The sequence below is a fragment of the Oenanthe melanoleuca genome, linkage group LGE22 (genome assembly GCF_029582105.1).
Source record: "Oenanthe melanoleuca isolate GR-GAL-2019-014 linkage group LGE22, OMel1.0, whole genome shotgun sequence".
Lineage (NCBI taxonomy): Eukaryota > Metazoa > Chordata > Aves > Passeriformes > Muscicapidae > Oenanthe > Oenanthe melanoleuca.
Genome location: NC_079363.1, coordinates 513,587 through 533,864, shown reverse-complemented (window position 1 = coordinate 533,864; position 20,278 = coordinate 513,587). Strand labels below are relative to the sequence as shown.

The window sequence follows — 20,278 nt, the reverse complement described above, 5'->3', positions numbered from 1 at the left end:
GTTTCCACAGGTGGGAAAAAAAGCCAGATTTCCCCAGGGATTTGTACAAAGCCATGAATTAAACACCTCTTTGCAAGTACCAATACAAGGTTTACAGTCTGGTTTTGCCACTTTCTTCCCTCAGAGAGGTTTCTACACTCACCGGCAGAGCTGCCCCAGAGCAGTGAGCGCTGGGAGCTGAAAAGGTGCAATAGAAACTGTGACAAACTGAAAACACCTCCTCATTCCCTGTCTTCTTACTCACAGGAGCCTCACCTGCACCTGAATGCCAGCAAGGAAGTTACAGACAATTAACAGGGAAAGAATTCAGATGTTCAGCCAGGACTCAAACTCTGTCAGGGAAATTCTGCGGCCACACCTTGAATTATTTTTGGTTCTGGCTACTCAGATGGAGCTTCTTGAAGGTTGCAGAACAACATTTGCAGGTTCTCTCTTCCCTGCTCTGTGTTACAGCTCACTCTGGTGGTTCAGAGCCCCTTCCTTGTGGCCCAGAATCAGCTGAAGGACTTTTACAACAAACAGGTGTTTTTTTGCCCAAATAAACCAAGATTTCCTTTCAATTAGCTCAGAATTTGATCAGCACTGTTTGATGAGAGTGCAGGAGCTCAGTGAAAACAGCAACAAGGTACTCCACTATCTGTGCTCTCAGAAAAGCAAAAACAAATTTAGCTATTGACATGAGCACAGACACTGGAGCAACCCTCCTTACTTTGGGCCTTGGCAGCAGCCAACAGAGCATCATTCAGAAAAGTACTGAGTAAGATCAAGAAGTGTTTGTAGTGACCCAGACAAGTGTTCCTGACCACTGAGGTACCTGAAAAATCCTCAACATATTAGTTCATGCTGAAGTAAATAATTCATCTTCACTGTGTTGTGCTGAACATGCCTGTATTGTAACAGGAAAAGCCCCCTGCCAAGCACCACCTCAGAGAAGAACTGGTTTGTACTGGGGACACACACCCCAGTTAACATGTACAAGTTAATCAGAATTTTCTTTCAGTCCATCCCAGGTGCTACTTGACCACCAAACACACACAGAGAACTCAGTGAGGTTCTGTGGGGTTGGAAAATCCTGCTCCAAGCCCAACTGATGCCCCTGTGACTCCAATGCTTTCCTCAAGGAGCTGGTAGAACTTTGCAATATTTGCCACCAGAGCTTCATTTCTGAAGAAGCTTTCTCTGGAAAATGCATCCATTTCCTACTTAACAGCGCAGTCCTCTCTCCTTGATCTTGGGAAGAGCTGCCTACAGCCGTGGAAACCACCTTCCTCTCCTGATCTCCACATTGTCCTAAAAACACTGTGACAGAAGCCAGATGGTCCATGCAGGGACAGTGTCTCTTCTCTTTAGGGTCAGGGAAAAAGGGCAGAAGCACCTACAGAGCTTCTATGCCACTCTTGAGGAGGAAACACCATGGATCTGCACCTCCCTCTGCTTGCAGAGAAGATAATAAAACACCTCAAGGTAAAAAATGGTATATGGTAAAAATATTATTAAAAATATTTAAAAATATTTAACTCCACTGGTAGAAATTACACAATACCAAAAAAAATTTTACCTGTTCCATTTTCAGACTGAAACAGTAGCTTGTAATGCAGCAGGGAAGAAAAATGTTTGGATAATCATGTCTTCATTTAAAGATTTCTTTATGAAAGTCATCACTGCCCTAAATCAGGACATCCACCATACCCAGGACATCTAATAAATGAAGAAAAAAATCTAAGCAGAGGATCCAGACTATCAGGAAAAACAACAGAGGCAGAATGCAACACTCCAAGAATATAAGGCGTCCTTTTAATTTATTAAAAAAAAAAAAAAAAAAAAAAAAAAAGATGAAAGCCACATTTGTCACACAATACAACACTAAGTGCAACACAAACATCACAGCTGACCCTTCACTCTGCCTTTCAATGCTGCTGTCCAGCACAGAGAAGCTGTGGCTGCTTCTGAATCCCTGGACGTGTCCAAATCCAGGTGGGACACTGGGGCTTGGAGCACCCTGGGCTGCTGAAAGGTGTCCCTGTTCACGGCAGAGAGTGGAACTGGACAAGCTTTAAGGAGCCTTCCCACCCAAACCATTCTGGGATTCCATGATTCTGTGAACAGACCCAGGCAGAAGGGCTAAATTTCTGTTTTAGTTCAAAAATGCTGCTGCAAGGGCATGAAGAGGGATTTCAAATACTGTTAAAGTGGCATGACCACATCAGAAATTACTTACAGGTGTAAAGAATTCTCTGCCTATGCTGGAAAACAATTCCCTGGCAGCGCCGGGAGCGGCGGCGTTTGGGAGGTTCCAGGTCCGGCTCGGGCGGTCCCTGCGCCCCGGCCAGTTCCGGTCAGCGTGGGGAAATCGCTGCCACCGCCCTCCCACGCACGGCCAACGGCACAGCCCTGGCTCCCTGGGCCGTAGCGGGAGCAAGCCCAGAGCCCGGCAGCAGCCCGGAGCAGCAGTGGCAGGGCCAAGCTCGGCCCCAGCGCCTGTCCCGATGCTGCCCGAGCCCCACACTCTGCCCATCCGAGGGAGAGGTGGCACCGCTCAGGATGGGATCCCCAGCCAGCACCGACAGCACCCAAACCAGAAGCCCTGGTCCCATTGGCGACCCCACCTCAGCGGCCCGGGCTCTGCCCACAGCCCTACATCATCGGGTCGGCCCCCCGCATCACAGAGACGGCCCACCCCCCACCGTCGCCACCTCGCCACGCTCCCGCGCGTCATAGCATCATCCTGCCCCTCGCATCACCCCGTCGGCCCGACCACGTTCATGGGGGCTGCAAGAAATGTCCCCTATCACATGGCCGAATGGCCACTGCCATATTCTTCGCCAACACGTGACTATGTAGTTGCAGCCATTATTGTCCCGCACCACGTGGTGGCGTTGGACCATCATATTTAACCAAAAGCACGTGGCAAGAACGGACGCCACCGTATTTAACCTGAAGCAGGTAGCAAGGATGGGCGTCGCCATATTTAACTTGAAGCACCACCATATTTAATCGAAGGCACGTGGCAGTACGGGCGCCGCCATATTTGACCGGAAGGACATGGCAGCATGGGCGCCGCCATATTAAAACAGAAGCACAATCCCAACGATCCTAGCGTCAGGAATGGCGTCGGAATACCGTGCCGAGGGTGTGGGGTTGGTTGGCACTGACCGGTGTCAGGGTTGGGTTGGGTTCAGGCAGGAGACAAGAATGATGCCTTTGTGAGGGGCGAGGGCCCTGAAGGGAACCACAAGAAAGGTGTCGGCTGACTGAAAATGCCTTCGGCCACAACAAAGATGGTGGGCAACCAGTAGTGTCTTCAGCCACAACAAAGATGGCGACCGACCGGAAGTGGTTTTGGCAACAGCAAAGATAGTGGGAAACTGGAAGTGGCTTTGGCCACAACAAAGAGGGCAGCAAGAAAGGGCAGAAGTCACTTCATATCACTCCCATGATGGCACTTCGGTTGTTCTTCGACTGACATTCCAAAGGTGGCGGCAGAAAGAGTGGGAAATGAACGCCTATCCCATTCATCCAGCGCCATTTTCTGTGGCATTGCCAGGTGTGTGAACACAGGCCATGCACTCAGGTGCATGTTGCCTGGAGACCTGGTTCAAGTCCAGCACGGTGGCCCTAACCCAGGGTCACTCGGTCCATCAGCTCCAGGACACCAATGTGGTGGACAGCAAATGGCGTTTATTGAGGGGTTACAGGGGGTTTTAAGGACAGGGGTCCTTGGGTCATTTCCTCTAGCTCACATCCGGCAAGGGGCGGCCAGGTACAGACCACAAGGGGGAGGGAAAGGGGGTCCCTGGCCGCCCGTACATCCCGAGAATCTTCTGTTCGCAATATCCCTATCTCTCTACATTTCCCCCCTCCCTCATGATTAGTAAAAAATCATATAAAGGTTACATAATGCAGACATTCTAAAATTTCATGGGTTAGTAAAGTTAGTATAAAATTATAAATGTGTTAGTAACAGGTACACTTTAAAGCAGCTGTCGGCGTTCGACGAGCATAATGTTAACTGTTTCTAAATGCTTTTTGACAAATAACACCAATCTGTTAAATATGCAAGGCCCGATTATAAGTAAGATTATAGTGACCGGGCCGATTAAGGTAGAAATCAGGGTGGTGAGCCATGGGGACTGGTTGAACCACGATTCAAACCAGCCTTGTTGAGCTTCTCTGTCCATTTTTCTCAGGTTCAGTCGTTCCCTCAGCTCGGCCATGGAGTTTCTAACAACTCCCGTGTGGTCTGCATAGAAGCAGCATTCCTCCCTCAGGGCGGCACATAGGCCCCCCTGCTGCATGAACAGAAGGTCCAGTCCTCGCCTGTTTTGGAGGACAACTTCTGAGAGTGAGGAAAGGGATTTTTCCAGGGTTGAAATGGATTTCTCTATCCTCTGCAAGTCCTCGTCGACTGTCATTTGCAGTTGGGTCTGTCCTTGATGCTGAGTTGCCAGGGCCGAGACACCTGTGGCAGCGCCGGTACTCCTAAGCCGAGGAGCATCGCGATGGTGATGCCTGTTAACACTTCCCGCTTGTGGAGCCGGCCTGGTTCCTCGAGCAGGTGATACACCTCATCGTCCTGGCGGTACTGGACTCTAGGAACAATGAGAACTTGGACACAAAAGTCAGCAGAATGATTGAATTTGGCAATGAGCACACATGGGGTTACTCCAGCTCGGTGACAGACCCACATCCCCGATGCGGCTGGGATTGCCCACTGGAACTTTCCCCCTTTAAGTCTGACGAAGTTCCAGCAGACGCTACCAGTCCGCTTTGCCAGGGCTGCGTTTCCAAAGCATCTGCCTTGGCCCGTGACCTGGCTTAGGACGATGCCCCTCCGGGGGGTGTCCCATCTGCATTGGCATGGATTGTCCGACTTTGAAAAGATAAACCGGAGATCAAGGGCAACACCTTCGTAAAAAGGGGGTCGTGCATCATAGCACAACCAGCATGATCCTGTGAGGTTTGGGTCGGACTGGTTTAACGATAGAAATGTAGCATTTAACACACTTAGGAAAGGATCAGAGAGGGTTGGTTTGGATAAGAGATTGGATGGGGAGGAGACAGATCGCAGCATCTGTGTGTTGTGGCTGGAGCTATGGTTAGCTGCGATTCCTTTTCTGGGTTTACTCATTGTAAGAACTGAATTGGGTCTGGCTGATCGGGATATTGAGGGTGGGAGTCTGATAATTTGTACGTTCACCCAGATGTGCCGAGGATGATGGACAAACACTGTCCACACCTTGCCTGTGGCCCAGCTATTATGAGTTGGCTGCAGAACTGTCATTATATAGCCTGTGCATGTGTGCTCTGCCCTGCCTTGGGGCATGAGTACGTACTTATCCATGCCGAATCTTGGTTCGATACAGCCGTGAGGAAAATACTTAATCTGCAGGAACTTATCAGGCTGTTGCAGTTTCCATCTATCGCTTGTCACAATAGTTTCACACCCCTAATACCCACAATATCCATACCCTGGGTAATTACAGTAACTTTTCCCTGGCTTGGAAGCAGGACACCAATATGTTTGAAACATTGCTGGCTTATCAAATTTGGGGAATTTCATATAGAAGGGAAAAATGTCCTTTAGGTTGAACTTGAAGGATGGGGTGTCTGCTGTTATATTTTCTTTGATGACTCTCTCACCTGAGAGATGGCGTAGAACCCACCTGAACGGCTGGTGAGGGTAATGCTTTGTGTTTGCTTGCCCTCCGCCTACCAAGCCTAGGAACAAAATGACACAGAGATACCGTCGCTGCTTTGATTGTGAGGGTGTGAGCTTCTCAGGTGATGCTGTGTTGCTCAGTGGTCTCTCTCTCTTTCCCAGCAGTGAGGCGTACGGGTTGCGAGGGAGTCCCATGATCCAGTCCTGCAAACAAAGTCTCAGAATTCTTATTAGCTGCACTTTGAAGGTCTGGTTTGATAGATTTGAGTGGACACCATTTAACGTTCCCATCTCTTTTAACGGCCGCATACCCCCGCCCCGTTAGCACTAGCCTCCAACCTTGTTCCCACTCCCCTAGTTCATTTTTGATTACAACCCGTGGGCCTTTCTCTAGTGCTTGAGTGGCCCAGTGCTTCTGGGCAGGGCTGTTTGTTTCATCCCCCCTAGGGAACTGGTTTAACGCTAGCAGCGCGGTTCTCAGTATGCGCGCCTGGTCACTTGAGGGAATGGCATTGGTGAAGCCCTCTGCCTTTGCTAGGACTTCCAGTTTAGTTTTTAGAGTCTGATTCACTCTTTCGACGATGGCTTGTCCGGTGCTGTTGTATGGAATGCCGTGTACCAAGGCGATGTTCCATTTTGAGACGAATGCTTGGACTGTCTTCGAGGTGAAATTTGTGCCATTGTCTGTTTTGATCTGTTTTGGAACTCCAAGCCATGCCATGGCTGTCAGCCAATGTTGGATGGTGGCTTTGGAATCTGTCTTGGAATGCTGTGTGGCCACGATCATACCGCTGTATGTATCCACGGTAACTGCGAGCCACATTCGGGGTTTTAATAGCTGGCATTGGGTAAAATCTGTTTGCCATATTTCCGAGGCTTTGAGGCCTCTGGGGTTGACGCCGCTGGACCACAGTGGTGATTTCTGACAGTGAGGGCACGTGGCAACGACGTGCTTTGCGTCTGCAGTAGAAATCCCGCACTTCTTTGCAAGTGCTTTTGCTCCGATGTGAAGGGATTCATGCAACTGATGGGCTTCTTTTAGCGTCCATGATGAGGCTGCCGAGGCACTCAACTCCTGGGGAGAAGGCTCGTGATGGTTTCCCTAAGACCACCCATTGTATTGACTGGGTTTTGTCGGGGGGTCCTTGGGCTAGGGCTCCCACTCCCCCCTGTTTTGTGAAGTGGACGTACAGATCGACCGGTGCACTAGCGTCCCATCTGGCGAGGGTGCTCACTGACATCTGATGCTTGATAAAGTCGAGCGATCTTATAGCTTCTGGTGTTAGGGTCTTCTGCTCCCATGGGTTTTTCCCTTTTAAGAGGTCGTTTAAAGAGTCCATGACTTCAGGAGGAATCAGGACGATGTTGTGGAGCCACTGTAATGACCCTACCAACTGCTGCACGTCGTGGAGCGTCTTGATATCTCGGCGGATTTTTATTTGGGGAGGGGTTACGTAGGAGCTTGTGATTCCCACCCCTAGGAAGGTCACGCACGGTCCCCTTTTTTATTTTTGCACTGGCTATTTCGAAACCGCTTGTCTTTAAGGTTTCGGAGATGGTCGATATCAGCTGGTCTATTTGGCTTGGTGATGATGCAGCGATCAGGATGTCTTCCATGTACTGCAGGATAGTTACAGTTGGATGGCTCTGCCGGACTGGTGCTAGCGCTCGGTCTACTGTGATCTGGCAGATGGTGGAGGAGTTGATCATCCCTTGAGGTAGCATTTTCCAGTGGAAGCGTAGGTTAGGTCGTTGGCTGTTTGGAAAGATGATGGAAAAGGCGAACCACTCTTTGTCGTCCTCGTGCAGGGGAATAGAAAAGAAGCAGTCTTTGATGTCAAGCACTGCACAGGGCTGCCCTCTTGGTATCATCAAGTTCATGGGCAGCAGTGTTTGTACCAGGCCCATCGGCTGGATTTTCTTGTTTACCTCTCGCAGGTCATGCAGGAGATGAAAGCCTTCACCAGACCATTTAGGTATTACGAAGATTGGAGTGTTCCATGGGCTTGTGGAGGGTTCTATATGATTCTTGTGTAGCTCCCGGCCAACAAGCTCAAGGAGAGCAGTCATTCGAGGCTTGGATAAGGGCCACTGTTCAATATACACCGGATCGATTGATTTCCAAGTTAGTTTGATGGGCAGGGACGGGTACACGACAGTGGCCCTTAGAATAAATTTGTCATCCTGACGTCCAGCAGGGCTAAGGCATCTCTCCCCAACAAGGGTGGGCAATCCGACATGACGTACACCGTGAGGGTGATAGTCCTTCCTGGTCCTCTCTCGGTGCAGAGTGTTATTGCTATTGGCTGGGTGCTTTTGCGGGCTCGGGATTGCCCTCCAACTCCGCTCACCATGGGGGCTTCTTCTAGCTTCCATGGTAGAGGCCAGTGTATATCTGGGATGACAGTCTGATCCAGTGTCCACCCAAAAGGGAAGGCAGATGGCCGTGCCGTCAGAGCTGTTGCGGAGACGACACTCTGCCCACATGATCAGCGGGTGCCTACCCACCTTCACTGCAAATACCACCCATGGGTCTCGCTCGTATGCTTTCATGGTCAAGGCCACCCAGGGACCTCGTCCCCAGGGTGCTGTTCTTGGTATTCCTGAGGTGCAGGTGGGTTTGACTGAGCTGTTTGCTGGGTGACAAAGTTGGTAATTTGTTGAGGGGGTAATGGGCGTGGAAGCCCCGTGCCCCATTGAGGGTTGCTGTAGGTGGGCCGCTTGGTGTTCCAGGAGGGAGAGGGCTGGGTGCGGCCCGGCTGCCCCCTCCCCTTCCCGTTTCCCTGAGGCTTGGATCTGCATTCCTTAGCTAGATGCCCCTTCTTTCCACAAGCCCAGCATGGTCCTCTGATTTTCCCCTGGCGTGGCGCAGCAGCTGCTGGTGGGTGTCCTGACTGGGGACAGTTCACTGCCACGTGTCCTGCCTGGCCACACTTGAAGCATGCCATCACGCTGGTTATTGCAGTGCGAACAGCTGCTTGAATGGGAGCGAGGTGTTCTTCTTTTGCTACATGTCTGATCATGGTTGCGATATTAGACCCAGGTGGCAGTGATCTTAAAATGTCTCTGGTGGCTGAATGGCATTGCTAGCGCAGGCAGTCTGCTAGCACAGGTCCTTTTGCTTCTGAGGGCAATGCTGAGCAGTCTAATGCTGCCTGGAGATGATCCACAAACTGAGTGAAGCTTTCACTCTCGCTTTGCTTGATAGTGGACCATGGTGATGGTCTGGCTATAGCTTTAGAGGCAGTACGGATGGCTTCTCGGGCAGCACGGGTGGTAGTCATAACCTCATGGGCTCGCAGGCCCTCTGCCTGTGCTTGTGGGGTGATCATAGCTGGATCTCTGCCCATTAGCCTCTGTATGCTGGAGCCATACAGAGGATGGTTTTCCCCTGTTACCAAGGCTAGCTGCTTGGCACAATTATCCTCCCATTCTTGCTTAAAAACGATCATCCCCGCCCCATCAAAGATTAATCTGCAAGTCTGTTTAATATCAAAGGGGAGCATACCATCGCCTCCAAAAATGCTATCAATAAGTGTAGAAACCATGGCAGAATTGATTCCTTTGTCGGCAACCGCTTTCACGATAGCCTGCACATCCTTTGGATTTACCAGGGAATACATTCTCTGGTTTCCGCCAGCACCCCCCACTCTGACCGGGAATACCAACTTGGCAGACGGAGCCCACTCTGCACATGCTATTTTTATCTTACGCCAGTCTGTAAAGGGGGTTCGATTTGTGTCTGATGTCCCCCTAACCCATGCCGGAAGGTTGTGGTCAGTTGCCCTGTAAGCCGCGGCACCCTTTTTGTAAACCACCCAGCCGGTATCTGATTCAGTGTCTGACCATCCCTCTGGCCAGCTATCCAAGCTGGAGTCACGGTCGCTGCCGGAAGTCAACTGACTGGACGTTTCCGGGCTGCTCAGCCTTTTTCTCGGGCTCCGCCCCCGCCCCGTTCCCCGGGGGCCGTACCGTTCCCTCCCCCGGTGCTTCCCCCACCTCCTGCTGGGGGAGGTCCTTGCCTTATAAGGATCTAATTTACAAAGAGCTCTGTGATTGGTCTGACGCTCGTTCCCGGGGGCCGTCCCTCTGCCCCGCTCCCCCGCGCTTGCGCCGTTCAGAACGCCCGTGGCTTCCCCGCCTCCCGCATCATTGCGCAATGCTCGACCACGCGGCTCGGCGCCATTTTCAAAGCCATATGGCGGCGGCACAGTCTTTTCCACCGCCTGTATCTCCGACATAATGGCTGCATTTCGCGCCTCGTCCGCTAATCCTTGCCACAACTCCCGCGCGCTCCTTCTCCCCTCTCCTGGTGAAGGTGGGTCCCGATCCGGGGGCTGCAAGAGGGGGTCCGGGGTTCCCGTGTCCACTCGCTCGCCCGATTCAAACCCCTCCACGGTTTGTGTCGCTGCCCCAATCCCCGTTTGTGGCGCGGCAAACAGACATGCTCGGGCAGCTTGCCAGGCTTGCTGTTCCTGCCGGGCAGTTTGCAGCGCCCGCATTACCTTTCCCCACGCTTTAAGCGCTTTTCCTGACCCTGAGGTCATGGTGTTTTCCGCCAAAGCTTTTGTGCATTTATCCCATATCTCCGGATGGAGAATGTCTACCGGGCCGTCTATAGCCCCAAGCTTAATAAAACTCGGCACTGCAAGACAGAAATCCTTAAGCTTACAATTCAAACCCCACTGCACGTGGATCTCACTTACGACCTTCGCGATTTGTTCCATATTCCTCGCGGGTCCAGGGGCGTCCCCCTCGCCGTTCAAATCCAGCTGAACGGCCACTGGCACTTGGTCAGGCGAACCCCAATTCCCGGCGGTTCCCGATGGGTCCCGGGTTTCGGCACCAGATGTTGCCTGGCGACCTGGTTCAAGTCCAGCACGGTGGCCCTAACCCAGGGTCACTCGGTCCATCAGCTCCAGGACACCAATGTGGTGGACAGCAAATGGCGTTTATTGAGGGGTTACAGGGGGTTTTAAGGACAGGGGTCCTTGGGTCATTTCCTCTAGCTCACATCCGGCAAGGGGCAGCCAGGTACAGAGCTGAGGTCAGACCACAAGGGGGAGGGGAAGGGGGTCCCTGGCTGCCCGTACATCCCGAGAATCTTCCGTTCGCAATATCCCTATCTCTCTACAGGTGCACCACGGGCACGCTGGAGCCCGGCGGGCGCCGGCAGGCAGCTGCAGGGATGCCTCTCTCTGCCGGGCTCCTCCTCATGAAGGACCCTTCCTGAGGCATCACGTCTCATCCTGTCTCCTTTCTGCGCTCCTTCCCCGCTCCCCTCCGGCCCGGGGAAATGGAGGAAGACACAAATACAACGAGGAAGAAAGAACAGTCTGCAGAGCTGCCCGAGCCATCGCCCTGCCCGCAGTGGGGATCAGCCAGCAGGAGGAGGCAGCTGCTTTTTCAGTCAGAAAGGTGAGAGGTGCAGGAAGGGGTTTCTTCCTTTGTCCTCTCTGCTGGCACTCCCTCTTTCTGCCTCTTGTGGCCTGTGTCTGCGGGGCTGGGGAACTTCAGCCCTTCTGGGGGCTGCCCCCCCTTCCTTGCATGAGCAGAATCCCTTTTTGGGGGAATGGACCGTGGGAAGAGTTCGAATAAAGTGCCGTGCTCCTGCCTGAGAGGAATGTTACATTTGTCTTTGCAAACAAGTTTTTTACAAACAAGTAGATTTGTTGGTAGATAAAGTTAGCATCTAGAGATAAAAGAAACAATGGGAGGGATTACACTGATTGATGAATGGAAAAAGATATTTGCCTTTACAAACAAACTGTAGGTTTTCTGGTAAATGAAATTGGGTAACAGAAGATGAAAGAAGCAACAGGGGGGAAAACTATGAATTCTACAAGAATTAAAAATTAAAAGGGAGAGTTATACATTAGAGGGGAATGTCAGGTGTCAGGTGTTCCGGGAAGTCTGTGCCTCTCGAGTACCTCAGCCAATGGGGAAAGAGAGAGGGAAAAGCAGCCGTGAAATTAGGATAAAAAGGGAGGCTGCGTCCTCCAAAAATCTGAGAGATCCCAGGGGAATGCCCTATGGCCTCTCCCTTTATTCAAATAAAGCAAAAAGGACTCCTCTGTCTCCTTTTTGAACATAAACCTCTGGTGTCTGTGGATTAATTTTCCTTACAATTTGGTGGTTCGTCCGGGATATTTCCACCATCAGGGGCGGCAGGCAGTGGTGGAGCTGAAGGCGCGCCTCACCCAGTTTGGTGATCAACTCCCCTGGGTGCCGGCTGGCACCGGGCGATCGATTGGGTTCCTGAGACTGTCCAGGAGACAAACGAGTGGCGGACCAGGGGGGTCTGTGAAGAGTCCGCAGGGAAGGACCATTGAAAATCTCACCGGTGAGTAAAGTGGGATCCTCGGGGAGCAAACCTGGGAAGGCGCCCATGGAGGGCATCACAGGTACACCTGGGAGGGCGCCCATGGAGGGCAGCACAGGTGAAACAGGACACCCATGGAGGGCAGCACAGGTACACCTGGGAGGGCACACATGGAGGGTTGGTTGCACAGGTGAAACAGGACACCCATGGAGGGTTGGAAGGGTGATGCCGGGAAAGGGCCCCCGGAGAGTCCCTTGGGGAGAGTACTGAGGTCTTAAAACAAATTGTATATTCACCCAGAGGAAACTATGAAAATTATGGCAAAATATTGCTGTGTGGCCAGAGTATAAGTTGTCAAATGGGCTTATAAGGTCATGTTATATAGATGCCCTGGGGGGGCAATAAGGGAAATCGAGAAGGGATCTCTATAGTCCATGCCCTGAGGGGCAAAAACGGGAGTCGAGAGAGGGTCTCGACAGTGGCGGGTGGATGGAGAGAGTTTGTGCATTGGAACAGAATTGAAGAGGAGTGTGTGATAGATATGGGTGAGGCAATGATCAGCAGGACCAGGCACAGATGTGCTGGGGGCTGTGGGTCTGCTGGGGCTCAGCCCGGGCTGTGCCTGACACCGCCTCCCCCGGGCAGGGCCGGCAGCGTCCTCTGGCCCCTGTGAGGCTCGGGACACCCAGCCGCCTGTGAGGCCCAGGGTGTCCAGCCGCCTGTGGTGGTGCTGGCCATGCTCGCTGGGAGCACCGGTGGGGAAGGAGCCGTGTTTGGACTGTGACAGGACAGGTACAGGCTCTGGTACAGGCTCTGGTATAAGGGGTGTGATAAAGAGAGGGAGAACAAATATAAAGGAATATTTGGGAAATGCGTATTATGCATGGAAGGATTGGGATTTTCTTTTGGGAGTTTTGTTTGGGTCATCGGAGAGACGAATGGTTTTTCGGAGGGCTCGGTAGCTGTGAGGGGATGGGCATCCATGGGCAGCACAGGGGCTGGACCCAATGTACCTACTGTGGATGGTGCCGTCCCCCGGGCAGACCCACAGTGGGGCCCAGGTGGCCAGGCTAGTCCCGCTCGCCTCCGTGGCTACCATGCTTATCTGATTAGGGCAATCAAGTCAGCTGCTCCCAAAACTAACAACGTAGCTAATGCTATGTTGTTAGAACAGGAGAAACAGGAACGTCCCTCTTATTGATTGGAGAGGATTAGGGATGACTTGAGGAAGCATGGGGGGATGGATTCTGAGGGACCAGCCTTTGACACATTGCTGAAAGTGCAATTTGTTACTAAGGTTTGGCCTGATATAAGGAAAGGAGTACAAAAAGACAAAGAGTGGCAAAATAAGCCTCTGGAGGAATTGGTTAGAAAAACAGCAGATGTATGTAAGAAGGGATGAGGAAAAGGCAAAGGCTAAGGCAAAGATGATGGCAGAGTTTTTGCAGCCCTGGAGGAATAAACCGCAGGGTCCAAGGGGTCCCCTGGGACAGACAGGACGGGGTCGGCCACAGCGAAGTGGCAGAGGCATCCCCTCTTCGGCAGGGGAAAGCCAACCCAAACTGAGGCTGGGGAGGAACCAGTTTGCTATCTGCAGGGCAGAAGGGCATTGGAACAATGAGTGTCCGCAGAAACAGCTGGACCCTCAGGAGGAGGAAGTCCAGAGGATAATGGAAATGGATTGTTAGGGGTGTCAGGGGCTCCTATTATATCAAGGACCCACCACTCAGGAGCCCTTAATAACTTCTAAGGTGGGTCCGGATTAAGAGGAGGTGTGTTTTTTGGTAGACACAGGGGCCCCCCGATCCACCTTAAATTTTATACCTGGGGGGGAAAATTGTCAAAAAATCTGTGGTTACTCAAAGAGTGTCTGAAAGGAAAGAGCAGTTAGTGAAGAGTCAAATATTTGGGACACATTCTGACTGAGGAGTTATGGTGTATTGATCCAGAAAGAATAAAAGAAATTTTGCAAATACCATTGGCCCAGGCTAACAAGGAGTTACAGAAGTTTTTGGGGTTGATGGGGTACTGCGGAACTTGGATCGAGAATTTTTCTGTTGTGGCTAGACCTTTGTGCAACTTTTTAACCCAGAGCGGTCCTGGTGTTGTGATGTGGACAACAGAAGTGAAGTACTTCTTTGGAAAATTAAGGGATGGATTGGTTGGTGCCCCGGTCTTGGCTCTTCTGGACCCAGAAAAGGAATTTCAACTACATGTGGGTGTTGAGCTGGGTCACGCTAGAGGAATTTTGGTGTAAGAGAATGAGGCACACGGAGGTCTGTAGCCTGTTTTTCTAAATTTTTAGACCCAGTGGCCAGAGGCTGGCCCCATTGTCTATAAACTGTGCAGCCACAGCTCTGATGGTGGCTGAGGTGCGAAAGCTGACAAGGGGAGGGTATTTGAGCCTAAAGGTTTCACATCAGATTAAAGCTTTGTTAACTGAGAGAGCCTCTAAATGGATGACGAGCTCTCGATTATTACAGTATGAATCTTGTTTAAAGGAATAGGAGAATTTAGGATTTAAAAATGGGGAAAATTTTAATCCGGCCTCCTGTTTGAATGGCCCCGAAGAAAGGGGGAGACAGGAGAAAAAAAAAGAGGAAAGCCATGATATCCAGGTGATAGATCTCCAGACTAGAGCTAGGGAAGATTTGAGAGATACTCCCTAGCCTGAGGGAGAGAATGTGTTCATTGATGGGTCGTCAAGGGTGATAAACGGAAATCGAAAGCGTTTTACAGGACACTCTATCGTGAATGGGAAACAATTAAAGGAAGGGGGGAGGTTACTGCCCACCTGGTCAGCCCAGACAGCTGAGCTGTATGTGCTGATCAGAGCCTGTGAGTTATACCGGGATAAGACAGTGAATGTTTTTGCTGATTCTAAAAATGCATATGGGGTGATACATGCATTTCAGAAACTGTGGGGAGAACGAGGTTTATTTAATTGTAGGGGAAAGACGTTAGCCCATGAAAACTTTAGAATAGTCTCTCGCCTATTGGAGGTGGTGAATTTACCAAAAAGGGTGGCAATAATCCACATTAAGGGGCATCAGGCAGGGTGCTCAGAGGAGGCAATAGGAAACTGATTGGCTGATGAAAAAGCTCGGAAAGCTGCATTGTTGCCAGAAATCTTGAAGATCCTCCCCTTACTCCCAGTAGCTGCACCGCTGCCAGAGAAACTGTCTTTCCCACCAGAGGAACTTGAGATAATTAAAAAAGTGGGGCAGAAGAAAGAGGGGGAAATTGTTTTACAAGGGATGGGAGGCAGTGGATCCCAAAAGCTCTGGCCTTACAATTGTTAAAACAACTTCATGAAGGGAGTCATTTGGGCTCTCGAGGGCTGGAAGAAGTCTTCCAGCTGCTGTATGCTGCTGTGGGTCTTTTTATCTTGGCAAAACGAGCTATTGAGGGTTGTTTGACTTGTGCTAAAACCAATAACAAAGTTACAAAGAAACTTGCCCGGGGAGGGAGGCCTTGGGCTGTACGTCCCTTCCAGAGATGTCAGGTAGATTTTACTGAGATGCCCCGAGTGGCAAGGTTTAAATATCTTCTGGTAATAGTATGTCAATTAACAGGGTGGCCAGAAGCATTCCCTACTGTTTCAGCAACTACAGGATCAGTTGTTAAAGTATTTTGGAACAAATAATTCCAAGATATGGAATTGTGGAAGCAATAGACTCAGACAGGGGAACTCATTTTACAGGAAAAATTCTTCAAGGAGTTATGGCTGCTTTAGGGATACAATGGAACCTGCATACCCCTGGCACCCCCAGAGTTTGGGTCGGGTTGAAAGAATGAATGGAGAAATAAAGAAACACCTTCTGAAGCTGGTGATAGAAACCAAGATGCAGTGGGTATGGCTCCTGCCCCTGGTTTTGGCAAGAATAAGGGCCAGACCCAGGGAAGATATTCAATTATCTCCCTTTGAGTTAATGTTTGGAATTTCTTACCCTTGCAACTCTCAGCCTAGTGGGGGGGTAGAGATAAGTGATGTGTATTTGAAACATTACGTGTCTCGGGTACTGTCTCTTGTGAAATCTATTCGACAGGAGGCTCAGCTGGCACAGACTCTGCCTTTGGACTTTGCTGTTCACAACATCCAGCCAGGAGACAGGATCCTAGTTAAGAAGTATAAAGAAGCACCACTGGTGGTGAAGTGACGTGAACCTTTCCAGGTGTTGCTGACCACAGAAACAGCCGTCAAGACAGCTGAAAATGGGTGGACCCTTCACATTCAGGTCAAGGTCTCTGAGGCCCCAGAGGTTTGGACATCTCAGCTGGAGGAGAAGGATGGGAAGCCACGACTGACACTCAGCTGGAGTGGACTGGAGCAGTAGCCAGTGCATCGACATCGAGGGAAGCCTCGTGTGCCCACCCACGGACTGCCTGCTGAAAGTTTGTGTGGGCATCCCTCCTCCCGGATCCCCAGTCACTGCAGGCCAGCCCTTCGCTGTCACTGTTTTCTTTGTGCTAAGCTGTTTCTGTGCCTTCACTCACCACAGGTGCGGAAGACAATGTGAAAGTAAAAATAGGTTAGGGAATTACATAACACCATTAGGAAAAAAAAAAAAAAATCCACATGGGATGAGGCAGTTTTAGCCAAAATCGAGGATTTGGCCCCAAAATCTCCCCGAATTTGGAGATTCACCCTAAAAATTCACCTGGGACACCTGAGTTTCAGCCAAAACCCCAAATTTAGCCCCATATTCCATCTGAATCGGCCCAAAATCCACTCGGGACACCCCAATTTAATCCAAAACTGCGGGAGTCTTTGTGTCAAGACAGATGATGGCCAGGGAACAAAATTCATGCGCTTTGTATAAGCTAAAAGTTACAGTTGCAGTTTATTGTAAAAAGCCCTGCTAAGAGCTGCCATGGCACAGCCCAGAGTAGGACAAAGAGATATAAAGGGGAAGAGAAAGAGCAATGGGATAAAAGGGTGGTGGGGTAATAGAAGAGTGAGAGAGGAAGAATAGGAGGGAGGTAACAGAGGGGTAAGAAGAGAGAGTAAAGAGAGTAAGAGAGCGATTTCCCGTTAACAATACAATAAATCTTCTTCCATGATGGATATTCTAATTTCCACTGTAACACAAGATACAAATTCTATAGCATTTACATACAGCCTATAGAAATCCTTATATTACCATAGTGTGTTACACTTTAAACTCTAAAAACTGCTCTTTGGACCCTTGGGCTTGCTCTCTGGCAGAGGGCATTGTTCCATCAAGAGGGGATTACCTTCAGCGGGCCATTCTATTGTCTTACAGTAGCTCAGTAATTAAGGCTTTCCTGTTACATCTTTCCCAACACAAAACCAGCCCCAAAACGGCCCAAAATTCCACCCAAATCACCCCAAAATCCATTTGGAAAACCCCAAAATGCACCCGATTCACCCCAATTTCCACCGAAAACTCCTCAAAAATCCACTTGGGAAACCCCTATTTTACTCCAAACCCCAAATTTAGCCCCAAATTCCACCCAAAATCACCCCACATGCACTCTGGACACCCCGAATTCCATCCAAAACCCCAAATGCAACCTCTAATTCCACCCCAAAGCCCCCAAAAGTCCCTCGAGACACCCCAAAAACCTCCGGATTTAGCCCCAAAACTGCCCCAAATTCCACCTGAAACTCCCAAAATTCACTCGGGACACCCCAAACCCGTGAACTTCACCCCAAAATCAGCCCAAATTCCACCCGAATCACCTCAAATCCACCCAGGATGCCCCAAAATCCACTGGGTTCACCCCACAATTCACCCAAAAATTCCCCAAGCTCCATCGTGACATGCCAAACCCCACCGGATTCACACAAAAATTAGGACACCCTAATTTTACCCAAAACCCCGAATTTAGCTCCAGATTTTGCCCCAAACCCTCCAAAATTATCCATTTCAGAAGGAAGCCCCGCCCCTTGGGGCAGAGGCCACGCCCCCTGAGGAGAAGCCCTGCCCACCGGGAAAGAGGCCACACCCCAGGAAAATTAACCCGGGGAATTTCAGCCCCAATACTCTGGGAATTTCAGCTCCAAAATCTTTGGAGCCAAAGCTGGAATTCCTGCCCCAAAACCCCAGGATTTCTGTCCCTATAAACCTGGAAAACTCAGCCCTGAACCCTGGGAATTCCAGCCCCAAAATCCGAGAGTTGCAGCCCAAAAATCCTGGGAATTTCAACTCCAAAATCCTGAGAGTATTGTGACTCAAACCCCAGGAATTCTGGCCCCAAAAACCTGGGGATTTCAAGCTTAGAACTCTCAGAATTTCAGCCTGAAAATCTAGGGAATTTTAGCTTCAAATTCCTGGGAATTTCAGCCCCAAAATCTTGGTAATTTCAGCTCCATGATCCTTGGAATTTTATGAACTAAACCCTTGGGATTCGGGAATTCCAAGCTTAGAACTCTCAGAACTCACTCCCTTCCCCTGCTCCGACTGGACCCCAGCCCCACAGTGCTGTGCCAGGCAGTTCCCCTCAAGAGCCCCAGGTGTGAGCAGTTAGGGTGAGGAGAGGACAGAGAAGCCCCAGGTGTGAGCAGTTAGGGTGAGGAGAGGATGGAGCAGCCCCAGGTGTGAGCAGTTAGGGTGAGGAGAGGACAGAGCAGCCCCAGGTGTGAGCACTTAGGGTGATGAGAGGACAGAGCAGCCCCAGGTGTGAGCAGTTAGGGTGATGAGAGGACAGAGCAGCCCCAGGTGTGAGCAGTTAGGGTGAGGAGAGGACAGAGCAGCCCCAGGTGTGAGCAGTTAGGGTGAGGAGAGGATGGAGCAGCCCCAGGTGTGAGCAGTTAGGGTGATGAGAGGACAGAGCAGCCCCAGGTGTGAGCTGTCAGGGTGATGAGAGGATGGAGCAGCCCCAGGTGTGAGCAGTTAGGGTGATGAGCAGACAGAGCAGCCCCAGGTGGGAGCACTTAGGGTAAGCAGTCCCAGGTATTCAGTGACCATGAGGAGGGGGCAGGTCCTGCTGGGGGCTGTTTTTGGGGCAGAGTTTCACTGCTTTCTTCGGTATGGAGCTGTTGGGGAAGAGGAGTTTATGGGGGGCCCACTGGGGTACCTCATGGAATAGAGGTGAGAGCTCCTGACAGGATCTGGGGGAGCATGTGGAGCACAGCTTCAAGGAGGTGCTGAAGGATAAACCTTTGTGCAAGGAAGCAGCTGCTGAACAGGTGAGCCAGTGTGGCTTTGTAGTGGGAACTTGAGTCTTTTCCCTTTTTAATTTTATGTCGCTGATCCCCCTCTGGTGCTCCCAGGAAAAAAAATGGGGGCTATGAGGACAAAAGAAAGTTAAATTGAGGGGAGTAATCTGCGGGAAATACCCCTCCACCTGATTTTAAGGGGACTGACAGAGGCGTGCGGGTGTGAACCATGCAGAGCTGAGACGAGCTGTGCCACAGGAAAAGGCACTTTTGTACTTGAATTGGTGTCACCTGGATAAAACCCCATAGTGAGCAATCAGAGCAGAAAGCTGGGATCCTTTGACTAATGCAGCAGGCTTAATTTTCTTTTCCTCCTCTCTTTCACGACAGGAAAAATCATTACACTACTCCCACCTTTGCCAAAAGGTGTGGTGTTTGAGCAGCCAAAGCCAAGAGGCTTCAGCACCAGAGGTCTGCTCTGCAGGGCTCCTGATCCTGCCCATGCCATGGGGTAAGTCAGAGGGATGCTGGGCTCCTCTTTTCCTCCCTGCTGGGAGTGTTGCCTAGGGAATCTGGGATCTAGGTGAAATGCCAGCTCTCCTAGTGTTCAGGGATGCAACATCTGAGGGACTACGTTTACCTGCGGCTTTGCAGGTCAGCAGGAGCAAGAGGAAATGGGTGCCAGAGCCGTGTCCCATCAGGCTGCGTTTCCCTCTGAGGACAGAGAGTCTGGGCTGAGGCGAGATTGCCACAAGCGCTCTGATGAGCATTCCAGGGAACAGGGAGCTCGGAACATGAAAATGGACAGAAATAGTCCTAAAATCGACACTGAAACACCCCAAACAACACCCCAAACCGGTCAAAATTCCAGGCATTATTGGGAAAAACTTCCAGAAAAAATCCAGGATAAATCTGGCCTTAACAACTCAGGAAAATGCCCAAAAATTTGCACTAAGAAACAAAGAAATCCCCCAGAAATTGCACAAAAAATGGCCAGAAAATATCCTAACATCTGCACTAAAAAACTAAAGATGGCCCCAAAATCCAGGGAGATTCAGGAATTTCTGAGGAAAAAACTGCCGAACTGAGTGGGCAAAATATCCAGAGGAAATGCAACTTAAAGTGGCCCAAAAGGCCTGAAAATCACACGAACAATGGCCCAAAAACTCCT

General features: G+C 50.6%; 1 long non-coding RNA gene across 1 annotated transcript; it reads left to right on the top strand.

Moving 5' to 3' along the window:
* The first annotated feature begins 9,769 nt into the window (after positions 1-9,769).
* LOC130265869 (uncharacterized) lies at positions 9,770-11,277 on the top strand. The gene is made up of 2 exons (XR_008842692.1): positions 9,770-9,977; positions 10,796-11,277. It is a non-coding gene; the product is annotated as an uncharacterized LOC130265869 (long non-coding RNA).
* Positions 11,278-20,278: the final 9,001 nt, after the last annotated feature.